The sequence below is a fragment of the Galleria mellonella genome, unplaced genomic scaffold, assembly GCF_026898425.1.
Source record: "Galleria mellonella isolate WM207_F2 unplaced genomic scaffold, CSIRO_AGI_GalMel_v1 utg32, whole genome shotgun sequence".
NCBI lineage: Eukaryota > Metazoa > Arthropoda > Insecta > Lepidoptera > Pyralidae > Galleria > Galleria mellonella.
The window spans coordinates 3,055,749-3,082,706 of NW_026442075.1; the positions used below are offsets into that span (position 1 = coordinate 3,055,749).

At 32.5% G+C, this 26,958-nt stretch overlaps 1 protein-coding gene and 1 non-coding gene across 5 annotated transcripts in view; one reads left to right on the forward strand and one right to left on the reverse strand.

Moving 5' to 3' along the window:
• Positions 1–26,958, reverse strand: part of LOC113510874 (furin-like protease 2) — a 296,007-nt gene that overhangs the window by 44,558 nt on the left and 224,491 nt on the right. The gene's annotated exons all lie outside the window — the stretch shown is intronic.
• On the forward strand, positions 11,581–11,651 carry Trnag-gcc (transfer RNA glycine (anticodon GCC)). Its single transcript has one exon. It is a non-coding gene; the product is annotated as a tRNA-Gly (tRNA).

Here is a 26,958-nt window from a genome sequence, read left to right on the forward strand (position 1 = left end):
TGTTTATGAATCAACTCTCTTCCATTTCGCGCTTGGACAAACGAGTGTGTCTCTGCAATTATATTTCAGTTATTCACTAAATTATAAAAATAAAATGCATTTTGACATCGTAACTGTCAGTGTATTACAAGAAATAAATCAGAAAGTAAATTCAGTAATTTTCGGTTTAATTTACCAAGCCATCAAAACCACGTATGCCCACGTTCAGACACTATTTGCATGCGCAACGCTAGTTCAGGAATGGTAACGCTTGAAGAGTATCATGGATATCACAGTATACTCTCTGTGACGTCCATGATACTGTTCATATTTACAAGCAACGATTACCATTTTCTATCAGGTGGGGTACCAGCTTGTTTTATTTCCAAGTATAATAAAAAAGGTATCCATGTACGTAAAATTATTTTTACTTCACACTTTTCACAGAATATTAAGACAAACACACGCACACGAGTTCACACTTACACTGTATACTTTTAAATTTAAGTACAGTACATTTTTTTTTTGTTTTGTCTTAATAATTAATATTGTTATACTTAGTCATTCCATTTACACTATTGTGTGAGTTGCGTAATTCTATGAATAAATACTTTCCTTCTTTCTTAAATGTATATTCACAAAGAAACCTTACTAATATTATTTAACTGAAACATCAAAGACAGCAAATGGAATAATCATTCATATCTATAAATAATAAAAAATCTCAAAAAGATACAACAGAGCATATAGTGATTGCGGGTGAGCTGATCGATTTAGGCGAATACAAATTACACGATTTTGAACTTTAGCGAAATAATGCAAAAAAAAACTGAAAGCTACAAAACCTTTTCATTGCTTTCTGAGAATGGGATCACACAAACTGAGATAGTTCATTTTATGATACAACATCAAAGACCACATATTTCGAGAGACCTCAGAATGAATAAATAGCAGGAATATTTCAAATTGGCAAAATTATTTTCGAAACAATAGGTAGCGACGTTTAAGCGGTTGAAATATTGAGAATTCTTGGAAATGCCAAAATAAAAATGAGCTTCAATTAAAGTCAAGTCACACTTTGAAGTGGCTAACTTTGAACAAGTCAGGTGTTATGACGGACAGACCTTAATAAGCATGTTCAAAACAATATAAATTTCGGGAAGTTCATTACGAAGTTTCGAGATGTTCTCTAGTTAATATCAAAGTCTGAAATTAACATCAGAACAATAAATTATTCACGGTATCGATTCTGGAATCTCGGGGACTCGAAACTTCATAAAGTTGCGAGTACAGTAGATAATATGCAATCAAGTGCTATACAGGATGGAACGGAAGTTAGCATTAGCATCAGTTTATAGGAACATTCTATTGATAAAACACGACATTTTTCCCATAGTAACATGGGTTAAAAAGCGACAAATAATTTAGATCTTACCGTCCTATTATTATTATTAATAAATGCGAAAAAAAAATATAGAAGGATGGATGTTTGTTACTCTTTTAAGCAAAAACTACTGAATGAATTTGAATGAAATTTGCTACACGAATAGGTTATATCCTAACTTAGCATACTGGATTATATAACAAGTTATATAATGATTCACGTGGGCGGAGCCGCGGGATAAACCTAGTATTTAATAACGGATATTTTTTTGTTCTTTTCGACGCATGTTTCTACAAGATTATTTCAGTTTTCTGTTAGGACACTAATGTAATAGAATATCAATAATATCAATTTAACTTGTATATGTAACACATTATTAATTCAGTATAAGGAACAACAAATAATCCAACGCCTTTGGCACGTCCCTAATGATTACATGATAATTAGGGACGTATAGGTAGACGTATCCATTAGATGACTGGTAGGAAAGAGTTCTTTAGACTAAGTTGTTATCTTATTACTATATTTAAAAGTTTTAATAACACAGGTAATATAATAATAGATGTTTTGTTATGTAAAAATAAAATCTAGAATTACATACATAAAATTATTCGGGAGCACTTCGTCTGCGCGCTTACTTATACATTTTTTCCTATCTCAGTCTATTATAGTCGAGAAAGCTCGACTAGTTTCGGGATCAATACGTGATCCTTAATCATGAGCGGTTGTGATGCGAGAACGAGCCTGACTGCGCGCCTTGGCCGGGTAGTTATTATATTAAAATATAATGTGTTCTTACGAAACTTTTAACAATAATATATATATAATTTTAAAAATAAGATATTGTTAAGGACGGAGACAACTAAAGAATTTCTCTATGGCAACGCTTTATTACAACTTTTAATTAATTGTTCGGCTTGAAACCACAACATGAATCCTATCCAAGACCGTTTCCAAGTCATTGGGCGTAATTCAAATTGTTTTTCAACAAAACTTATCTTGATATTGGTAAGGTCTGCTTTGATCTTCAAATTGTTAAATTATTTAGAAGTATTGTTAGCAAATATATTATGTACTTTAATATAAATATATGAAGACAAAATGTATCTAATAAATGTTCATGATCACAAACGAGAGAAAGAAAATCCCTTACTAATATCATAAATGTGAAAGTGGGTCTATCTGTTTATCTCATAGCGCCTTAACGGCTTAATTAATCAATATACTAATTACTCCTCTCCATCCAAGGGTTGCCTGGAAGAGATCGCTTCTAGCGATAAAGCCGCCCATTATTTACTCACTGTGATTATTTCTTGTGATTGTTTGTATCTATAATAAGTTTACTATTGTAATCTTTTGGAAGAAACAGTAAAGAGTATCTATTTATACACAAAATTTGCAATACACGTTCTATACAGGATGGAGAATGAAACAGACTTTTGTCCTGGTCAATGAACATATCCCAATCACATGGACGAAGTCGCGGGAAGAAACTTCTTTAGGTTTGACGTATGAGTACTCCAAAGAACTCAAAAATATGTAGGTATTAACTTGTTGCTGTCGCGGTTAACTTATTACATATATTAGAATTAAAACGTAGTTGTAGATGTGGTAAGTTATAGGTACATTTAAATAAATTTATTATAGATAAAAACTCTATTCATTTTTGTATTAGAGACAAAAAGCACTTATTGGAAAAAAGAAGAAACGAAAAAAATATGTCTCCACTTTATAAAAGTTGTAAAAGCTTTGCTGATAAACAACAAATAAAATGTACTTAAAATATTAACATTGGAAAACGTACTATTATTATAAAAGACAGCAGTTATAAAATATTTAAGCCGACATAGAGTTATATGGGATATATAAGGACAAACATTGCGTAGTTCAAATAGATAACCTGTAACACTGTACATTTAAACACAACTGTACAGTTACACTAAAACATAAATATATCAGATATTTAATAGATAAATATGAAAATATTTAAAAAAAAATCACCACCACAGACAGTATTAGTTTATATTTAATATCAATAATATTATTACTTTTAATAAGAGAAAAAGAGCAAAAAACTTGACATGAAAATGTACTTGTACAAACTTTAATTCCAATATTTTTTTTCGTAATTTTTAAATTTATTAAACAATAAATTTGACAACCCCGGCTACTCAGCAAAAGTTCAAATAAACCTCATACTATAGATGCCTAATACAGTAAACTCAAGGTAATATTAAAAGCAAACCTCGTTCTTTCTATCATCATCAGTGACTATGCATCTTTGTCTCCGTCATTCAATTTGAGAAAACTCCATTTCGCCAAATTTGAAAGCATAACGAACACCGATAACGACGTTTACTATGAAAAAATTCAAAGTGGCTTTTGTTTTAAAGGAAAAAATCTGTTTATGAACGAAATATAATAGAATTGTATACAAATATTGTTTTCTGATCTTGTCTCCTGGTGTTTTTATCGCGTTTGGAACGCACGCGATAACAAATTCCCTCGCTTCTAAAAACGAACTCATTTTCAAAATATTTTTTTGTAACAACGGCAAATTCATTTAAAATTTTGTTATATAAAAAAAGCTACGTCAATCATTACATTATTACAGATAAACAGAACATGGAAAATTTCGTTAAATTCAAAAAGAAGCATCAAAATAAGTTCCCACAAAAACAAGATAAGATCTTGTTCATTTGATCATACAATATATCTACAATTATAACTAATATTAATGTACCCAGTGCGTTTGATAATTTCTACCAATAAAGCAATAGGATAAGATGTAGCAGCCAATGCAATCTTCGATACAAAAGGCATTGTTATGCCTCTTACCTTATACCGTAATGCCTTTGTTTCAGGAGTATGGACTCATCACATGCTGACATGGGCGGTACCAGTACCACTGAGAACAGTATGCTGAGATGGGTCCTTTGCACACACCGTTTAACAATAGTGGTATTATATAATACCTATGTACTTACCATGTCATATATAATATAATACAATGGCAATATCTTTAAGAATGTTTATACCGTAAGGTAAGATTTATCTCAGAATTATCTGATAATTTTTTAATATAATTCACTAATTTCCAATATTTTTGATGGATTAGCGAACTTAAATTTTCATCATGCAACAATATTTTTACTTCAATTAATCATAATTAACGAACTTAGGATAGGATAGGATTAGCGAACTTAAATTTTCATCATGCGACAATATTTTTACTTCAATTAATCATAATTAACGAACTTAGGATAGGATAGGATTAGCGAACTTAAATTTTCATCATGCAACAATATTTGTACTTCAATTAATCATAATTAACGAACTTAGGATAGGATAGGATTAGCGAACTTAAATTTTCATCATGCAACAATATTTAACTTCAATTTCTCATAAAGCGGTCACTAAAAATTTGGATTTTATTTGAAAAAAAGTTTTTAACTTTCGAAGCAACATATGAAGTAGATGAAATTGTATTATTATTACAGTCATTAACTGACCACTGCTGAACATAAGCTTTCCCCATAAGAGTTTTGCCAGTAGTTACTACACTTGGCAGACAGGTTAGCAACCGTAGTTAGTGTTTTAGAGCTGTTTTAAAAGGAACGCTGCTGCCCATTCCTTAATCACAAATTCCCATTAGTCACCTCTTACAACATTCACGGGAAAGAAAGGGGTGGCCTATCTATGCCGGGACACACACGGCGAGATTTTGTGGTATGTTTAGATGCAAATTATTATACGATTGAATGGCTTTTCAAATAATCAATCAGATATGTCCAAAATTGTAGAATTAGTATTAAAAATAGACAGATAACTCCGACGTTACAACATTTTATTAAGTTTCAGTATGAACCTTCTTAAGTTAAAACAAATTTCAATTTAATAATTTATAACATTATTTAAAAATAAAATAAATAAATAAAACCACTGAAAATTCAACACAAAGCCATCTGTCCCAAATTAAACAGAGCTTGTACTATTGGACAATTGACAAAAATACTTTTTTGTAAATTATGTATATACATAGTTACTTAATATATTTAAAAAAGCATACACATCAACACAAACAGACGTACTCATGGACACAAATATTTGTGTTATGTCTGGATCGAACCTGCGACCGTCGGAAGGTGAATCGGTATGCTAATCCGCTAGATCACCAAAGTCATCGTAAGTAAGGATTTTATTTGATTTCACTTCGTTGAAAACGTCGCCAACACTCAGGCACACTTTTTTCTTGTTATCTAAAAGCCAGCCTTTCCGGTGACTGCGGTCCCTCCCGCCTACTTCCGTCTGTTGGATTAATTAGATTTTTTATCTATATAAGAATGGAGTGACAAACGGAAAAATTTGAAATTGTAGGTAGATAAGTCTTAATACCACTTAAAATTATACCAGTAATAGAGTTATTACACGACGTTAGATAACAAACGAATTTCAAAACGGCAGCATTAGTAGTCCGTGAAATATATCGCTGTAACGGACGGACAAAGTTGCACCATAAGGTAAGCAGCACTTTGGTGCAGAACCCTAAAAACAATAAACATGTATCCTGCCTGATAGAGCTTTACCAAACTCACAAAATACGTAATAAACTTTAAAATGTATTATTATACTTAGGTTTTTAAACATTTAATTGAAAAAATAATCATTTAAAAATTTCGGAAACTTAGAAATTTTCATTACACAAGAACTAATTAGATTAAACAATATTCAAATTAAAAAATCGATTAATGCGTTTAGTTTAAGACAAAAACTTAAATATTTCGAACTACTCTACTGTTGTTGATCGCAAACAGCCTTAACAATGTCACCGAAACACAAACAAATGAAGGCTTCAAACTTAAAAGACGCCTCACTTTGCATCAGCGGTGAATTAATAAACTCTTTCTTTTTGAAGTTGGATAAAAACTGGCGAACTATCCACCCAACTCGTGTAAAAGATAAGATGGTTCGTTGCTAGGAAAACTTCAGCCATGAAAGCTTCCTTCAGTACTTACACCTTCGATAAAATGGTCTATAAAAGGACTTGCTAAGACTTGCTACGACTAGTTTTCTGTATATAATATTGCTCAGTGGAAAATAATAAACTTGTGTAATAAGTAAGAGAATAAAAGAGACTGATTACCTTTCATTAATAGTAAAGCCACTTTATTTCAGATTTGCGTTTTAATTGATAAAGTACTAGAAGTTGCTCTCTAGACTAAATCTAGACATATATCCGTAAAATTTTCAGCTTTTGAATCGTTTTTCTTTTCTGTGTTTGATTTATAAAATGATTATGACTTAATTGTACATCTAATTACATCTATGAAAGATTTATATTCTTAAACTAATAAACTGCACACAAATATCAGAAATTGTGAGCAGAAATTTTGAAAACCAAAACAAGAAACGGCAAATACGACCATCACAAAATTAATATTAGATATACACAGCCCTATTGATAGAAAAAATACTTATCAAGATTTGATGAAAAAATGGCTAAACAAAAAAATTAAAGAAGAATTAAGAACTTCCTGATTTTCAAAATCAATTAAAATGCTAAACGTGACTGACCTTTCAACAACGTGACCTAAATCGCTTAAAAACATGAGTATTGTAAATAAAAACTTTTTATAACCTTGGGTCCACTAAGACAGAAATTACTATGAGAACAGGGCGCAAATGGTTCCAGTGAAAGCTGAGGTAAATAGCTAGTAATTCATAACTATTTAAACTACGTACATATGTACGTCACTTTTTACATAGCCTTTATAAACAGAAACTGTGAACCCACATCAAACTAAAATACTGAGGCTAATTTGCTGGATCAAAGGTTCCATGAAGGGTAACAATATTAGTATTACGTACCCCGTTTAAGTATATTAAGTTTATTACAGAAATCTGTAGGCAATAACTTAGGTACTGACTTCTGTAGGCAATCCTTACTAATCCTACTATTATTTTAAACTAGCTGTATTTCGTTGTGCGATAAGTTAAGGATATAACCTACCCGTGTGCCAAGTTTAATTCAAATTTATTCAGTCGTTTTTTAGTCAAATAGTAATAAACAGCCATTTATTCTTCCTCACAAACTTTCGCATCCTATTAATATTATAAATACGAACTTTTATAGACAGATAGATAGATTCTCTTTATTGTTTCCTCCAAAAGATTACAATAGACTTATTATAAATAGATACAAACAATGTCAATAAATGTTAATTTATATTTATGTTAATATTACTCTTTCATGCAAAAACTACTTAACGAATTCGAATTAAATGTCGTACACTGACAAATTATACTGATTCGAACAGAAGAAGTCGCGGAATACGCCTAGATAATTATAAATACAAATATGTGGTGAATTTAGTCGAAGCACAAATATAGACTAAGCCAGGGTCTTGATTTTTTGTGTAAATATTTAGATAGGTCTAACGTCAATTCTGTAAAAGGTGGGGAAATTTCGTATGTGTAGGCTCACTAGTATATATAATAGAGATATATAAATAATATATATAATACAGATGACGTCATATATAGATAACGTAGGTACATCTATCCTTAATTAAGAAATAAATTAAAAAATCTGAACAATACAATATTTAATTTGAAATGAATAAATTCGAAACTATTTAATCTATTTTAAAAATTCCTTCACCTATATAAAAAGCTACATTATCAGCAAATAATATATCCCATATTTTAAATACACTATCGGGATTTACCGCGATGAAAAATTTTACAATAAATAATAGCTACTTCTTTATTGCTAACGTTTCGACGTGGACTGCATTACGTCGTAGTCAGGACCGGAGTCAAACTCCACATCAAAACGCCAAGAATAAATAGGTATGTAGGCACTACTGGTATTGGTTACCCATTCTATCATCTCATCGACGTTTTACGTCGATATCGAAAATGCAGGACACGATATACTCGTAGTACGAATCACGATATGTTATACAATAATATGAGAGCAAATCGTATGCAACTGTATGGAAAAGGTTTAATTTCCGTAAGTTTTGTTGGTGAAATTTTAATAATTCTTTTTTCAAACTACAAGTTGCATTACCATTGAAATGGCTGTTGTTTTTTGCGAATTAAAATTTGAAGTTCAAGGCGATCATTATCTTGCCTATGCAAAGATAACACCCCTAGTGTTAGAGGTGTCCATAGGCTCCAGCGACCATATACTTGTTTGCCACCTTTATGGTATAAAAAAAATCTACATAACCAGCAGTAAATGAAAAAGGAGAAGTTATTCGTATCAGAACTAGCAGCCCAAATGCTTACATTATATCCTATTAGACTGTCCTCCATGCAGTCTCCCCTGGAAAGCATCATGGTTATTTCCTGGAAATTTCGTCACGATGGGCCAACCAATTTGACTTCTTCCTCACAACACCGCGTAAACAGACTTACCCTACTATTTTAATCTACAAAAAAGAAACTAGCACTTAATCTATTCCTTCAACGGCATCCATATAAAACTGTTCACCTCCCAGCGAACACGTCTAAAGTGTTCATCTTAACAAGATTCAGTACACGGGGACCGGGCACATTACCGTCTTAACGTCTAATCCGACACACGTCGCACCAAAGGGACAATGTCGGAAATTATTACCCGCTTGCCTTACAAATTATCCGGCCCTCTGTGGACTGTAGGGGTAACTTGGTTACACGAACTCGCGACGGTTAATTTACAGCGCACCCTACAAATTAATATCTCTGATTTGGACCCTTGTCAGCGCAGGAGGCCAACAACGTGCCCCTAACCCATTTGGGCGTTGGCACAAGTTGCCGACAGCGTGCGAGGTGGCGTTATTTTTTATGAAACTATGAAGATCGCACTAAATATTAGAAGGTACACGCGACGGTGGACACAATAAGATTACCATGACGATCGCTAATAGGAGATTAAACGTATTATATATATAGTAAAAAGATTGTGTATATAGTAAAAAGATTGTGAATATAACACGCGTAGCGATGGAGTTCTCCCAAAAATATAGAACAGAACAGAAAATAATTATACATAACCATGCCATGTGGTGCCGAGATAGAACAGACCACCAAACAGACACTTTTCCACGAGTACCTTAAGAGACGACCAAGGAAATTTAATGGTCGAGGGATGGGCAGCAGTGTTCCTCTTAAAATATTACTAAAGCGTTAGTTCGATTGCGAACAAGAAGAGGCCTATGTTCAGGAGCAGACAGACGACTGATATGACGATGCTAAAATATTCATATATAACTATAATTACAAAAAATTAAAAAAAATTAGAAAATATAATAGTATTATAACATGTATTACAATTACGTTAGTGTAAATGGATACCATGACATTAGTGCCCCTTGACGATTTAACAACTTCACCATGATTGGTATTTGGCGTACTGCCTGCTCACCTGACGAAAAATGCTAGCCTTCGCTTTTTTATATGAACAGATTATATAGAATACATGATAATGCCCTACACATCATGTGTTGCCATTCTGAGGATTTTACTTACAAATCAACCATTCAAACCAAACACATATTAAATGGCTAAATAGATTGAATAGTGTTTATCAAGTAGATAGATCATATCCAGGATTATCAAACATAAGATACTTTTCATCGTAACTCACACGAGCAGAACTACAAGATACAGCTAGCAAGTATTGTTTATGGTAAAAGTGTATGACTTGTGCCGATGAGGGCACACAGCCTAGACCGCTCCCGTAAAGTGCGAGTGACGACATATTAATCTCTGCTGGGACGTTCTAGCCTTAATATTCAGACTATGACGTATGTACCTAGCTTGTCTCCGAGCAAATATCACGCCGCGTCAGCTGTGTCATATCTTCGCTTTGTTTTCGACATATTACATCAAACTTTATAACACATGGACTAAATTAGGACTGTCTAGTTTCCTAGACAGTTTCCTTCCTTGATGTTTCGGTGACAAACATTACTTCCTAATATAATAAACTAGCTATAAACTATAATAATTGGCTAAATTCGACGTCTGGTCCCGGCATAGAATGGACTACCCCTTCCGTGGGTGTCATAAAAGGCGACTAAGGGATGTAATTGAACTCAATGGCTGAGAGATTGCCAACAGTGTCTCTTTAAACATCATCAAAGCTCAACTGCGGTTGCCAACTCGCCTGCCAAACATGGCAACTACTGGCGAAACCCCCCAAAAGGGAGGTAGCTATGTTCAGCAGTGAACAATTAACGGCTGATATGATGATGATGATAGTAAACTAGCTTTAAACGGCGACTTTGTTAGCGTGACCAGGGTATGTAATCATTGAGACCAGAGAGCCTACCATGAAATGTGTTCCAAAATTTTGGAGCCAAACAAAACACAAATTTGATGTTAAAATAACATAATAAATGCCGTTTGGAAATATTAAAAATGTTAAAATATTGTTCCTTTGGACTTTTATGATAGGATGTATGACGAACGAAATATTAAACTCCATTTATTGGTCCGATTTCGGTATAAACAAAAACACGAAATTGAGTCCGAAATTTCAGAATTTCATTTCATGGTAGACACGCAGGACTGGACTATAATCTTTTCCATCCCTTATACGTATATGCCAAATTTCGTAGTAATTGGTTAAGCCCTTAAGACGCTAACGTGTAACAAACAAACTCATTTTCACATTTACAATATTAGTAAGTATTACCAACCTGCTCCGGCTTTGAATGGGTGCAAATGATTGTACATACTTACCGTAAAAAAAAATATCTAAATGACAGTAAAACCTACCTCAAAGTCTGGTTGCAAGGTTCACAGCAGAGAAATAGACTCGGACAGCGACTTCATTCTATTACTTACATATTTAAAGAAAATAGTTTGTTAGTAAAACAAAAATAAAAAGTGTTATATACGAAACGCCCCGGCATAAGTTATATACATAGATACGCATAAGACATGAGATACATACCCTATATTTTTTTACATTTATAATAAACTTATAACTATAATCTTTACTACAATTTTATGCCTCCGTACCCTAAATTCACAGTTATATCCAGTTTAGCATTCACTATTTAACTGATATAAATAGTAAGAACAAAAGTATTATTGTTAATATTTATTCAACTGGCCTAGAATTATTTAAATATTAAAAAGTATTGTAAATATATTCAATCGAAGAATACTTGGCATGGAATATTTTATAAGCAAATAAGTATTTCGCCAAATCTTGCAGAGCATCGATGGTTCAGTGGTAGAATGCTCGCCTGCCACGCGGGCGGCCCGGGTTCGATTCCCGGTCGATGCAACTTTTTTATATAAATTTTTGTTTTTATTTTTAATAATAATATCAATTATACAACTAAAAATTTTTTATCGAACGTAAAATTCTAGATGATTACATGGTATTTTTTAAAACTGTCTGCACATTTTTACATATATAAAAATATTGCAATCCTAAGTCTAATAATTTTAATTTACAATAACACAGCAAATCCAGTTTACGCATTGCAAGCAATGTAACAATTATACCGGTATGCCAACATAAGATATGAATGCAACCGAGTTTCAAGTTGGGCAACGCGATGCGACGCGATTACACAATACGCAACGAATGCTGTCTGCATTCGTGCAACCGATATTATACAGTGTGTTAATTAAAACGTAATTATGCCTTTAAACTAGTGTTAATATTAATTAATAATAATTTAAATTTTATCATCCCATACGTAAAGAGTCCCCTGCTGAACATGGGATAATGGGAGAGGCCTCCCCTTATCGGTGGCTTTTCCAGTAACTACCACGCTTGGCAGGCAGTTTAGCAACCGCAGTTAGTTTTTAGTGGTGTTTTAATACAGATGCCCCTGCCCATCCCTCAACCATAAATTTTCCTTAGTCGTCTCTTACGATACTCACGGGAAAGGAAGGAGTGGCCCATTCAATGCCGAGACCACACGGCAATATTAACCAAAGGTAAACTGATACATACAATATTAATAAAAAATTATACACCCATGGGAAAGGAAGGGGTGGTCCCATCTATGCCGGGACCATACGGCAATATTGACAAAAGGTTAATTAATACATACAATGTTAATACAAAAGTAATAAATAAGATTACATTTAAAACGGCTGAACGGATTTGAATATAATTTGGTAAAGAAATAGATCCTAACACAAGATATTTTATATCTAGTGTTCTTTAAAAAAGGCGTGTTAACGTTTGTAAGGTTGGCAACGCGCACGTGGCATCCTAAGTATTCATAATCAATAATGACCGTTTACCACTGGGCTGGCTGTTTGCCACCATTGTGGTATAAATAATATCTAATTGATGCAGAGAAAGCCGCGGTAAACAGCTAGTTAATAATATTAGTAAAACTTCAGATAATAGTATTATTAAAGATAAGAAATTTAGCATATAGGATGAAAAGGTAAAAATGGGTCTAACCATAAACGAACGTAATATTTAAATGAAGGCATATACATACATGATAATATCGATAAAATACCTAACGATATGGATATATCCGCTCGTTTCGATGCTATGAATACGTTAAATGTGTGTGCGGCTGCGTCGCTCTATATATCGGAAACCGCTCCGTATTCCGACAGCGTTTTATTTCCGATAGCATTCAGCTCAGTTGAATATGACAGATCGAAACTGCGGGGATATAAGCCTATGAGTATTTCATGACAGTAGTTTTATAAAAACAACCTAGTGCATACCATGTAAACCCATAGTATAGCTAGGCTCTTATTCTTTTATGAAACTTTGAATAGCAAATAAGCTTACAGCTCGCCTGATGCAGTTACCAAGGACGTTAAATATACACTTTACTATTTCCAAGAGATAAGACGTTATACTCTTACGCCCTATAATAAACACTGCTATAAAATCAAAATTATAATACACATGTGAAATTAACTACGAATATGTGTGTCAGTGAGTCAGTGAATGCAGGTCGCTTAGGAACGTTCCTTATGGCAATCTATGTGGGAGGCCTATTTCCAGCAGTGGACGAATAATGGCTGAAATGATGATAATGTGTGTTAATATGCACACATACATACATATGTGTGTCTGATAACAATCCTTATTTTTAAAATCGCTTAAAAAATGCACATAAATTTTTAAATGACACTGCGAAGTCAATACAAAATCTTCCGCTTGAAAACACATGTAATAATAGAAAAATACTGTATCTGATCGTCCGTTGCACGTAAAGCGGCTCGACGTTAAACTTACAGGCGCTTACCTTGCGCGGTAGAAGCCGCCAGCCAATAAATTGAAATGTGTTTCAGGCAAATTCAATGCACTCACCCACCGGCATTCCAAAAGGGGTACTAACAAGTTAAACCTACAGGAACATAATTTGTTCCAGTTACACATTGCTTTGTTATACTTAAATGATGAAGACTTTAATTGCACAATTGATTAAAAGTTAGTTCCCAATATCTGTCCTATTATATAAAATTTACTTATAAAAAACTAAATTTCCGTGAGTAACATAGCCTATATATTATTTAAAAAAAAAATAGAATTCCCTACAAAAATTACAATAGTGTAATTATAAGTATAAAAAATTTAAGTATTAAAGCTAATAAATGTACCTTTCTCTCTACTCGTATCTACCTGTGGAAAGCCGGAGTGCATCGTTAGTTACTAATAAAATGCTATTAATAAATTTAAAAACAATATAATACAATAAATAAATTTCTTCAATCAGATTGAAATTGAAAAAAAAAACTCAATATCTTGAGCTTTTTTTAAAATCCTCGATACCGATTCACTCCTAGGCTAGCAGCGCGAATCGACGCCGTACTAGAAAAATATAATTACTGACAAGGAGGCTGTTGAAAAACTCGAATTTCGGACTATTAAAAATTATAAATAAACAACTTATGATTTTATAGCCAGTACAAAATATTGTTCAAGTTCATTTATTTATTTATTTATTTACATCCACTGGGTGGGCTTTACAGTCTTCCAATACGCTCCCCCAGGAAAACATGAGTACAATAACATACAAAAAGGAATATTACACAAAAATATTAAACAAAAAATAATACGACGAAACTCATAATTCATTCATAATTCGGTCATTCATAATGCAACGTTCACCAAAAAACCAATTGACAGGCACGTTTTAGTGAAAGACACAAACAATTTACTAAATACCCAAACAAAATAACACTAAAAGAACTGATACTTATAGCGTTAATAGAGTTAAATATACCTAAATATGTAACCCTCAACAGTATTTATTTTTTATTTATTTATCCATAGAAACACCAACAACATACTTATAACAATATAACACAATCAACAAACAATAAATACATATGCAATATGAATGCTCACACTTATTAGAAAGAAAGAAAGAAACTTTATTTTACAAAATAAAAATATTAAAGGCATTCACAACATTTACTTTAACATAATTATACAGTATGAAAAGAAATAAAATAATTTTAAGGAATTAGGTAATAATAGATTAAAAATATTTTAACTTACATTCTTAGTATGGAAATATATGTACATATATAACAGTAGTAAAATATATTTCATAATTATTTTAAATATAAATTTCAATGATCATATGTCTGTTGACATTCCTAAAATAACATTGAAATATCTACTGAAAACTATTATCCTAAATTATATTTCGAAGGCTTCACAATATACATGTTCTCCAACTTTTATCAAAATTTTCTAACTAAAAACCTTGCAAAACGTTACTAATCGCATCTAACGACTAATTTGATTTCTTTCAACATTTGTTACATATTGAGATCCTTAAAAAACTCTCAACTATTGTTCCCATATACCTTTTTGTAAGAGTTACGCTCATACCTTTATGGAAGGTTTATCCTCTTGCATCTTTCTGTAAAATCCTTAAAGTGTTATGCAAAAATTATGGAGCTATTATCTACGGACAGACGGCTAGATATGACGAAATTTCCGTTTCGGCCATTTGGCTGCGGAACCTAAATGGAAATGGAAAATAACTGGCCAATCACAGTACAGCGCGTCAGAAAAATAGGTCGCATTGGTGCGAGAATGCGACGTCACTAGACGTTTCAGTGCACAACGTCATTTACTTTACTGCCAAAGAGACTGGAAACTGGAAGTGTGCCGTTTGAATGCAACCCTCATGAGGAGGGCTCTCGACATTAGACGCACCGTTGAATAACTGAGGCCCGGCAAGTCCACTTCTCATTTCGCGAAAACACTGTGTACGAGTTACATGACCGATATAGCTGAATATTTTAGTCTGGTCAACTATGTAAGTACTCATTTTTTACAACAAGTTATATATTTTTATAACATGAAGATTGCAAACAAGCATACAGCCCGTCTGATGGTAAATGATTACTGTAGCCTTTGGTCGCCTGCAATACTAGGAGTGTCACTCTACGTGCACGTGACCTCCTAGTATTGCAAAGCCTAAAGAAACGTTAATACACCCTAACTGAAAAGCCCATACTGTAGTCTCTAAGAAAAACCTTGGCTTGAGTTCAACAAATTAATGATGTATCTATAAATTATAAAAAATATATCTATTTTTAAAGGTTCGCCAATTTAAATATAAGAAGAGGTATTACTCCCTACATTATGTGTGATATTAATCACAAAACTTCAAAAAAGCTGCCATGTTAGATCATAAATCGATAGATAAGTATAACACGACATATATTTTCAATTTTTAAACAACTTCCAAATGAAAGATTTTTAACTTGTCTAAATTGTTTATATAAGTATCTTACGCAATCAGATCACCAACTTTGTACCGATTTGGACAATTCTTTCTACTATCGATAGTTTACTCCCATGTTGGCCCTATACATGCGTAGTATCAACCCGTGTATATATGCATAATGGTACGCGAATGTACTCATACATGCATAGAATGTAGTAGTTTGTGATCCTATATTAATTTTTGTCGACTTAAACCACTACTTCTAATATGTGCAGGGCAAAAACTTCCTGTTACGATTAGAAATCTACTTGCAAAACATGTTTCCTCATTTACAATTCAAAAATTTTTAATTTAATATGGCTTCAAATAATCTCGGCCTTTATCAGTATTTTGTTATAATTGAAGACGTTGCGAAGAATTGCGGAGCAAAATACTCGTATACTTGTTACGTTGTTAAGGTTATTGTTGATAATTTCCGATCTTTTAAACGGTATTTTGTTTGTATCTTTGATTTATAATAATCACCCGATAACTTGATATAATCTACTAACTTTGCAAATTATTTAATTAATACTTCGACAGACTTTACTCCGATTTCAGATTTTAATGAGCAACTCAAATTCGACACGTACCTCGCCATCTTTTATTCTGATAGCAATTTCGCTATCATTAATGAACGAAGAAGTAACAATAGTGCTAACGTTTTTGTTATCTGTGTCCATTCTTGCAAAGACTACGTGCAAGTCGGAGAACTTGCAAGTATAGTGCAATCTAGATAGTGAATACCAACGGACAGGATTCGATAAATATGGAGAAGCTAGAAAAACCACATTTTATTCAAATGTTCTTTGGTGAATTCATATAATGATAAGAATAATTCATTTGAATTCTGGAATATTTTCGTTTCTCAATTAGTCTACTTCTTATTGCATACGCTTAAGCAAAATTTGTGCTAATTATAGATTTGAATTTACAACCTATTTCTTAATTGGATTTTGTTTCATAATTTTCCAATATATTTGATTATTTCATTATCAAGAAAACAACCTGCTGACATTTATAAATAAACACATGAATCTAAATTAATGCTTTAAGAATAAGTCAACAGTTTAATGTGAATACAGATAAATATAGAAATGTTAGCAGAACTAAAGTAGTGTGATCCTTTTATAGCAGGCAGTGACCTGAGTAGCTTCTATTCATTCTAACATAAACATACCTTCTCAATGTTTCTCTAGATTAATAGCCTTCGTAGACGAGGGACTATTTTCTATTTTTGTATACATGTTATGCAAGTACACACATATATAAAACAAAATATTGACGGCAGACAAGTTTTACAACATGTAAGCCTTACTTAACACACATTGTTAAAAGAGACAAAGAAATAGTAGTAAATATTACGAGAAAATATAACACAATTCAAAGCTTGAAATAAATTTGCGATGTAACGGCGCGAGTTCTAAGTAATGTGAATCTCCAGTTCCGATAATCTCTTAATCCCAACAGGTATACGGCGTGACTAGTCGAACAGTGGGGCTATAGGGCTGCGCCCAGATAATCTGCTAGCTTAATGTTGGAGAGCATTAGCGAACATTCTGTAACGAGCACGACAAAACGCGGCAAATTGCCGGAGGCTTACCACCTACACAAAACTTGGATGTGACTGATAAATTTGGCCAAGTTGCAAGCATTCAGCAGATAATCGCCTACCATCAGAAAAGGTCTATGAATGTCTATTACGTTCGAGATATAAGAAAAAATATATATAAACAAAAGTTTTCAAGATAAAAGGGCAGACTAAGAGCCGACTGTATTGTTATAATTAAAGCAAATGCAACAAATGGGAAGAAAAAGTTAGTTATCAGAAATAAACACTGAATATATTTTGCTTTAGAATTTTGACTTGTAAAAGAGATATTTACAGAATCTTAGACAGTCAGTCATATTAAGGTTTCTTAATATGCCCTTCGACAATGCGCTCATGACATGCTTGGTGTTACAGACGTCCATAAACTACGGTAACTCCATTTACCACCAAACTGGATATATGCTTGTTTGCCACCACATTAGTATAAAACATTCTTTGACATTCTAATTACCAGTCACAGATAACTTTTCACTATTATTTTGCAAATACATAACAACATAAAACGAACAAGCTTACTCTGATGGGCATGTGACTAGTGATACTGTAAATTTTAAAAGCCCAATTTAAATTGGTAGTTACATTCGATATTGCTAGCTCCACTTACGGGTAGTCTGGCCCTGCTGCCAATTTATTTTTTCCCAGTTTGTACGGCATACAAATGTTTATTTTGGATAAAACAACATGATATATATATTCGACTTAATTTAAATTTGAGTACATGGCAGCAGTAGTGAGGTATCCTATTATTATGTATAGTAGGATTATAAAGATTTGATTTTGTTTATTTGTTTGTTTGTAATGGATAAACTCAAAATTTACTCAATCCATTTTTTCACCTACAGCCAGCTACATTATTACCAAATTACATAGGTTATGTTAATCTAATTAAATTTAAATGGAAATAATCGTGATTGATTTATTGTTAGATTCGTCACGGTGGGCTAACTGACCTACTTCATTCACACTTATCATCTCTCACTGGTGCCACGCCAGTGTATACCGATAGCGCAGGCGGGGTTACCATTTCATTATCATCAAAAAACATTTCAAGTTTCCTTAACCCTAATAATTTTGATCGTAAGTTGTAGAAAGAAATAGAAAATTAGATAAAAAAGGAAAGTACAAAATATAAATATTTGTATTATGACTAAATCAAATCTAAAACGGGAAAGCCCCCAAGGATGGTAATGACAATTTGATTTTTTAGAAATTCGTCTAAACTTGTAGCCGTATTTATTTAAGCCGCGATAAAAATCCACTTACAGGCTCACGTAATATATACCGTCGGTACACTTTTAATAAGGCCCATTGTCTGTCTTGAGTAAAGAAAATTTCATTATGTTGATCAAAATTCAGAAGTGTTTGTACGGGCAAAAACATTTATATAAGCCGGACACCATTCCGTTCTGTGCATTAGCACAGATTACTACCATTAAATTTTACAGCCACAGTACAGTGAACGTTTAGCTTCGCATTATTTACTTTCAACTTACCCGCTTTAGGAAATTAGGGGTTTTGTTTTGTGTGCACGCTATCGTTCCATTAGTTTGAGTACTAACTAGAGTGCAGTTAGGACCGCGTAAACTGCATTCTGTAAATAAATACAACCATTGTTTACGGTGTAAATATATATGCGTTTTGTTAGTCCATCGGGTTTATCAATATTCATATAGTTTATGCGGCGTTGTCCATTAACCAGCGGGAGAATAGAATAATGCATGCCAGTTACCAGTCTATTTTTCCTTTATTTCCAGTGACGTGAATGGCAGGGCTCTATTTCGATTGTATGTGCTTTTGTATATTTATATATTTAACTTCAATTCAAATACAATTTTATATAATATTTAAATAGTATTTCATCCGTGTTACCGAGAAATGACAATTGGCCGGGATAAAAGATATGTTCTCCGTCCCTAATACTATAAATGTGTATGCTAAATTCCTTGACGATTGGTTGGGCTGCTAAAATGACAAAAGGTAACAAACTCACTATCATATTTATAATATTAGCAAGAATTTCACACCATTAGTATAGAATACTTTTGGATTCACACATAAAACCCTAAGAATTTTCATATAAAATTACCTCCCACTGTTCTTAATTGAATTCTCGTCAGTTTTGACGAAATAAAGCACCCACTGCGAATACAATTATTATTTTTATACTATAAAATTAATTTATTTAATATACCATACAAGAACACAATCAAGAAGGTGTAGTATAAAAACTGCATTTGATATTTTGAAAGCAAAATTTAAAAGAATATTGACACTCATCCAAATATACAAATACGAGAAATTTGAATCGGTATAAACGGAAATCAAACCCGGAACTAGGGGCTGGCCGTTGGTTGGACTGGTGCCAGTAGCGTTGACAGTACTGTTGAGTCAGTCAAAATGGCAGAATACGCTGAAATTCAATTCGTGCACAGTTTTTCGATAACTGGTATTGGATAAAACTTTATTATAAGCTTAACCTTATGATATTTTGTTTCTTTTGTGTTCGATGCTAATATATAATATAATTTATAGCACAGAAAAGATGAAACTGAAAGCAAAAAAAATCACTGCAACCTTGAAACTTTACATAGTTATTTATTAGATTAGGATCACTTTATAAAAAGAAAGTCTACCTCAGGAAGTGAGGTTTAGAGGGTGTTTTAGGCGTTTAAAAGTATTAATCTTATTGTTTTTTTTTATTATAATTAAAGGTTTATAATCAAGTTTTCGCAAATTATTCAAAAACTACGAGTACTCAACGAATTAAAAAATGTTACACTGAATTCTGCACATTTTGTTATTTCTTTGAACATATAGCTGAAAAACTGACCAAGATATGATAATTTTAAAATAAGGTATTTTTACACTCTCTAAAGTGCGGGCAAAATACCATATGAGAAAATTTATCCAGACAACGTTATTTTAAAAATAGTATAACTTCATTATTTCTTAACTAATTAAAAAGGAATCAAACTCTACTATGAAGCAGAAAGATTACACTTTACAACGACGTTATACAAAAAGAAACCTATTAAATGGATACTAAAACTAATTAAAAAAAATAATTAATGTAATTTTTTTATTTTATAAAATCAATACTTAAAACAACTTATTACTAGCTTTTCGCCTTTTAGTTCGTACTTATAGTTTCAGAAATAATAAACCGAACAAAGTAGATCACTTTTACTTGCATATCAAGTTAAAACATACACTAGGTTTTAAGTTAGAACTTCAAAACACACATTGTAGAAATTGCATCCAATTTAGTGCAGTAGTTTTCGCGTGATGTTGGAACAAAGATATAAATAAATAGATAGACAGACAGAGGGTTTTAATGGATGGTAATGGTATGGTAACCCCGCCTGCGCTAACGGGATACGCTGGCGGAGCACCAGTGAAGGGTGATCGATGAGAATGAAAACAGGCCAGTTAGCCCATCATGATAAATTCATCAGGAATTAACCATGATAGTTTCCAGGGGGAACCACGAGGAGTCTCCATTACTAACAATACCTTTTCCCCCCCAGACAAAGGGTTAGGTGATGTGATGTTTGAAGAAAGACGCTGCTAAAGTATAAGTCAATCATTTATAAAACGTACCAATTCTATAAAGATGTCTCTACTGTAATATCAAGGGTGGGCTATACAAGTACATGAAGACCTATGATATGGCTTAACGGATTACTTTTGTGCCAATTTCCAAATAAGTGACAATATTTTTTTATATGCGCCAAATATAAATTAGAGAAATCCAGAGCTTTCAGTTAAGATAAGAAAGAGGTAGAAACTAAGGGTGGGTAGTATATAGCAATATTCATATATAGCCGTTACAATGTCTATACGTAAATTGGTCTAATAACAGATAGATAATATATCTGTTTTTAGACCGGTTATCGGTTATCGGTTATCCAATATATAATATTGAAAAGAAAGAACCCGCTCGTAGTGAATATAAATATGCGACTGGTATAGGCGATATCGCAACGGGAGGTCATCAATGTCAGGAATAACTTAATATATAGATATCGGATATTACCCATCTATATAGTAGAGATGTCCAGATAACCGTAGACTTAATAACGATCTCTTAGATTAATAACAACTGCTATTATCGCTTATTATCCTATTTATTATTTCGACATTACTAAAAATATATTATATTTGTGTCAGATCACTGACCTGTCAATTGCAATAACACTAAAATTTTGAACAATGAGCGCTCGAACAAACCTTTGCATTATTTGCATGCGCTGTTAATGAACGTTATATATAATTAAGCATTATTGAATTGAACGACATATTGGACAATAGTGAAATAAATATATAAATAGTTAAAGCATTATTGTATATAAATGACATATTTAAAATGCAAATTAAATTATCCAATTTACGTCAATAGTTTCTACCTCTCGTGCGTGGCCAATTCTGAGGACTGAAGTGCTTTCGTACCATGTAATTTTACTGATATATCCCATTAAAATGAAACATATCCATACAAAAACAGCTACACAGTAGCAGATTTCAATTGGGACAGAAGTATGTGACGGTTCGCCTATAGTACAATAGGTTTAATACCATAAGTACATAGAAAAGAAACAGGGGTTCCTATGGGTGACCGCTGCGAAAGCTGAGCTATTTAATATAAACAAACTTTAAAGTCAAGGTTCACAATAGTATACAGAGAAGACGTTACCATATATGAAATATTGACACAGAAGGGAAACTCCTTTGATGTGTTTCCAGAGTGTAGTGGACGTCACAAGAAAATTAAATAAATTAAACAAAAATATATTATATTTTATATTAACCAAATTATAGTTTACCTTTTTCTCATCAGGTGTAAAAAAGATGCATATAACACAGTTTAATAAGGTTTATGAGAGCCTTTAAAGTTTTATAAATTCGATAATCAATTTAATATAAAATACCAAAATACGTTAACATATAATTAAATTGAATTTAAAGAAAAGTTCAGTTCGAATAATAGGCTAAATCCGATTATTGAAATATCTACCCTTCGGTGACATAATCTATGACGTTACTAGGTGAGAAAAAAAAAATAGAAAGAAAAGGAGGGACGGCAGATCGGCGGGCGCGCGAGAGTCGCTTTTTAGGAATTGCGCAGTAAAGAGGAAAAAGAAAAAAGGAAAATGGCGGGGAGTCGTGTTTTAGGGATTGCGCAATAAAATAAAAAAATAACTGGGATATAGATCTAGGAGGGACTGGATCGATGAAGGGGTTTGAGACCTTAGTGTATCACTATCGATTAAGTGTGTGAAATTAATCAATAGAAGACTGGAGAATCCGGTGAGCTTGTTCCATTTATTACTACGTAGTTAGATTTTTGACTGTGATCGCAGGCAAAGTCTATACTTAATATTTTTCCCAACAACTATTAAAATACGTATTTAGTCGAGTCCATATACCTTTAGGTAATGCGTATATCGTTAAATGCAATCACATTTGAACAAATTTTACATCAATATAATTTACGTACTTACGTTATTTTACTCATATACAAAATCCAATTATATGGTCGTTTGATAGAACTTCATCAATTTAATTCAATGTTCTAATTGTCCAGTTTTGGAAAATACTTATTGAATCAACTATTGAACTATTACAATACTAACTAGTTTCATATCTAGTTATTATAAAGTATTTATTTATTGAGGATAATAGACTAAAGTGACTATGGTCTGGTCTCATTGCTGGGGAAACAGCCATTGATGAGAGAGAGGGGTTATTGAGTGGCGACCCTGTGAATGCAAGTGCGGTGTGGGCTACCTCCATTGTTTGGAGTGACTGTTTTATGTGTATTGTGGGGCCGTTCCTTGTGTCAGTCGGTGGAAATTGCTTGTGTTCAGTCGTGGGTTGGTGATGGTTGAGACGATGATGATGATGAAATATTTGTATTTATTACACTATTACAGTGTTGGTTTGGAATATCTGTTCATACTTAACGCTTCATGGTGAAGTGTTTTTATACCATTACTCGGTCGACCAGATTAATGATTCTTAGTCTATATTTGATTATCCATGACTACATGTGGGGATTTGTTTTACCAGATGTACAAAGAGACAGCTTAACTGTTGCAAGTGATATTATGTGAATGTAATACTTTTAATACATTATTAATTGTGTTACTAGATAAATTCATGTGACTGTGGGGTGTTTATGGTAAACAAGCCTGTATTGTTTAAATAGATATTTTGTCTTGATTTATTATAAACTTTAATATTGATTTTGTTGTAGTAAGCAAGCTGATAATAACAATTCTGTATGTATTACTGGTTTCTAATAATATTTAATTATGCTGATATTATAGGTGTGGATTTAATTCCTAATGGTAATAAAAGTACTAAAAGATTCTCTGACTATACTTACTCTTAACTAGGTATGAGGTTCAGTATAAAATTGGTACTGTATGACACTTGTGAGGCTATGTATTTTACTCATATTTAGAAAGGAAGTTGTCCTGGCGATAAGGTTTGTATGTGTGTTGTTTGTTCATGCTATATTGACTAGACAAGTTCAGACAGGGTTAATATTAGTGAATCTTTATTGGATTTATATTTAATATACATATTTTGAATATTTTATGGGAATAGAATGGAGATATACAAGTAGTAAAATATATTTTATGCATTTAATTATTGAGTTAGTTGTATATATATGGGCTGTATTCAAGGGAATATGATCTTATTAATATCAAGTTAGGACAATTACTTTAAATATTAATAAAGCAAACACTAACACTGATTATTCACTTCTTTAATAAATTTACATTAGAGGTTAGAAATCAAATAGATAGCATATTGGGAAATCTTCACCACACATGTATTTGAGGAATGTTCTTGATAATTAGTACTGTATGTATATATTATTGCAAGTACAATTGCAATAAGAATGTTAAACTTCTAATCTTCTGTTCATTCTTGAATTTGAAAGTAAGCTTGGTTACTGATATGAATATAAAACTGCAGCATTACTGGATAATATTAATTATTTCTGGTGTAAACCATGATTATTTATGTCACTGATAATTTAGTTGTATATTACGGTTGATATATGATGATTTTATATTTAATTATATTAAACAAATACAAATAAACAAACTTGCTAGTATTTGTTACGTTGACAGTTGTGATAGATAATCAAAATTCAATTCAATACATCAATACGTCATTCAATACGTCATTAGTGTGACAGATGTCAAACAAAAGGAGATTATACACGTTATGATTCTATATCTAAGTCTATAGAAAATTTATATAATTTTCTGTTATTTTATAATAACTGTAGGGGAAATATTGGAATTATTTATATGAGAAATTTCACTTAAATGATATGATAATTATTTAAAGACCTAATTTCTTAGGGATTTAATCATGATGATTTAAACACTAAAACACTTGTTTATCTGAGAAATCTTCTTAGTAAATAGGTTTACTAAGACACTAAAAGGAAGTAGATATAGTATAACTATAGTACAGCTACAATAATTGTATAAGACTTACTGTCCTTTCTATACAAATATATATTTAATCTATATCTTTCACATTATAATAATGCAATATATTGCATCTACTACTACAACATACACAAATAGGACTTATTGTCCTTCCTATATACCTATATATAATATTTGACCTAGCACTTTAATGTGTAATTTATCAGTATTCATGGCAACAACCAATTAGGACTTATAGTCCTCTCTATAAAGCTACATAATTATTTAATCTGATTATTTCACAATGTGATTAATCAAACCTCTACAAATATTACAAAAGATCTCTATTACTCTCAACACAATAATAGCTTGTTGGACTTAGTGTCCTCAAACTTATAGAAAACCCAACTGGTTATTTCACGAGACGTTGTTAACTTGTGATTAATCAGTGTCTTTTAAAGGACTTATAATTCCTTTAGATATATCTCTCTGAATAAATAATTGGTTAATTCACAATGTGGTTAATCAACAATAATATTATATATAATTGACTGGACTTATAGTTCATTCAATAGCACTCATTACTTTTAGTAGCTCTCGACCTATGGGTTGGACTACTCGTTTTTAGGCTCCGGCCTAATCAACAGATTTAACTTGAACCTTGAGTATTCTTGGTATTAAGTAAATATATTAAATTGACAATGCTATGTTATGATATAGCAATTATCAACATTATATAAAGGTGTGGAAGGTATCCCCTATCACACAAATCTTCATCTCTATCGGACTGTCTTCACAGGTGATCTCTAATGTCACATTATAGGGCCGAAGGGTTATGTCCCAACAAAGTAAGTTCTGGTGTCTGGGTGATCTCGCTTCTTGGTCTGATCTCTTGTGGAGCCGAAGGGAAACACCCATTGAGTAAGCTCATAACAGAGTGACGCTGGGAAACAGTTTCGTACTGTTAGTGGGTGATCTCTATGTCGCCATATAGGACTGAAAGGGTCATCGCCCATGAGTAAGCTCTCGTGTCGGAGTGATCCTGGGATTTCAGTTCCGATCCTTTTGCCTCTGGCAAACACCAATTTATACTGGAAGCATCGTGGGGCTGGTGGAGCCACTGTAATGTTGAAGTAAATGTACTTATGTTTGGTTTGGAACTGAGAATACTCATGCCCTTATTACCATCAGAGTGCATTAATAAATAGTAATACCCTTCCCTACCTTTTAGGAGGAAGAGTTATAGATAGTTGGAAAGTCTTCCACTGGTCCGGGCGTGTGAGGGGCCCGACCGCTCCCCTATTTTTTTTATTATTACAGTTATTCTGTAATTTACTATTAAATTAACATAACTTCCTAGTTACATGAATTATGAGTATAATTCATTAATTATTCTTAATCCTTAAAGACTTATCAATCATCTTCATTTTTTAACTCCTATCATATACCAATTAAAGAACCTTTTGGTTATTACACACACAACGGGTCCTACATTACTAGACGATCACACATTTATTTATTTGGCCAAATGATCAAGTGTTCTATTATAAGATCTGTTCAATATTATGTATTTATTGTAAGGGTTTATATGATTCATAGGTTGTTTGGGGTGTATAAGACAATATAGGTATGGGGTTATATTGAGAGTGTTAGGCCATTCTTTAGGGTAGGTTTTCATTAGATTTTCATAGATTTCATTAGGTTAAGCCTTCGTAGGCTTTTCTTAGGCTTTGTAGGTTTTCCATGTGTAGGTTAGTTTAGAAGGTAGTTATTTTATATAAGGGGTGACACATAGGCAAAGGGGGG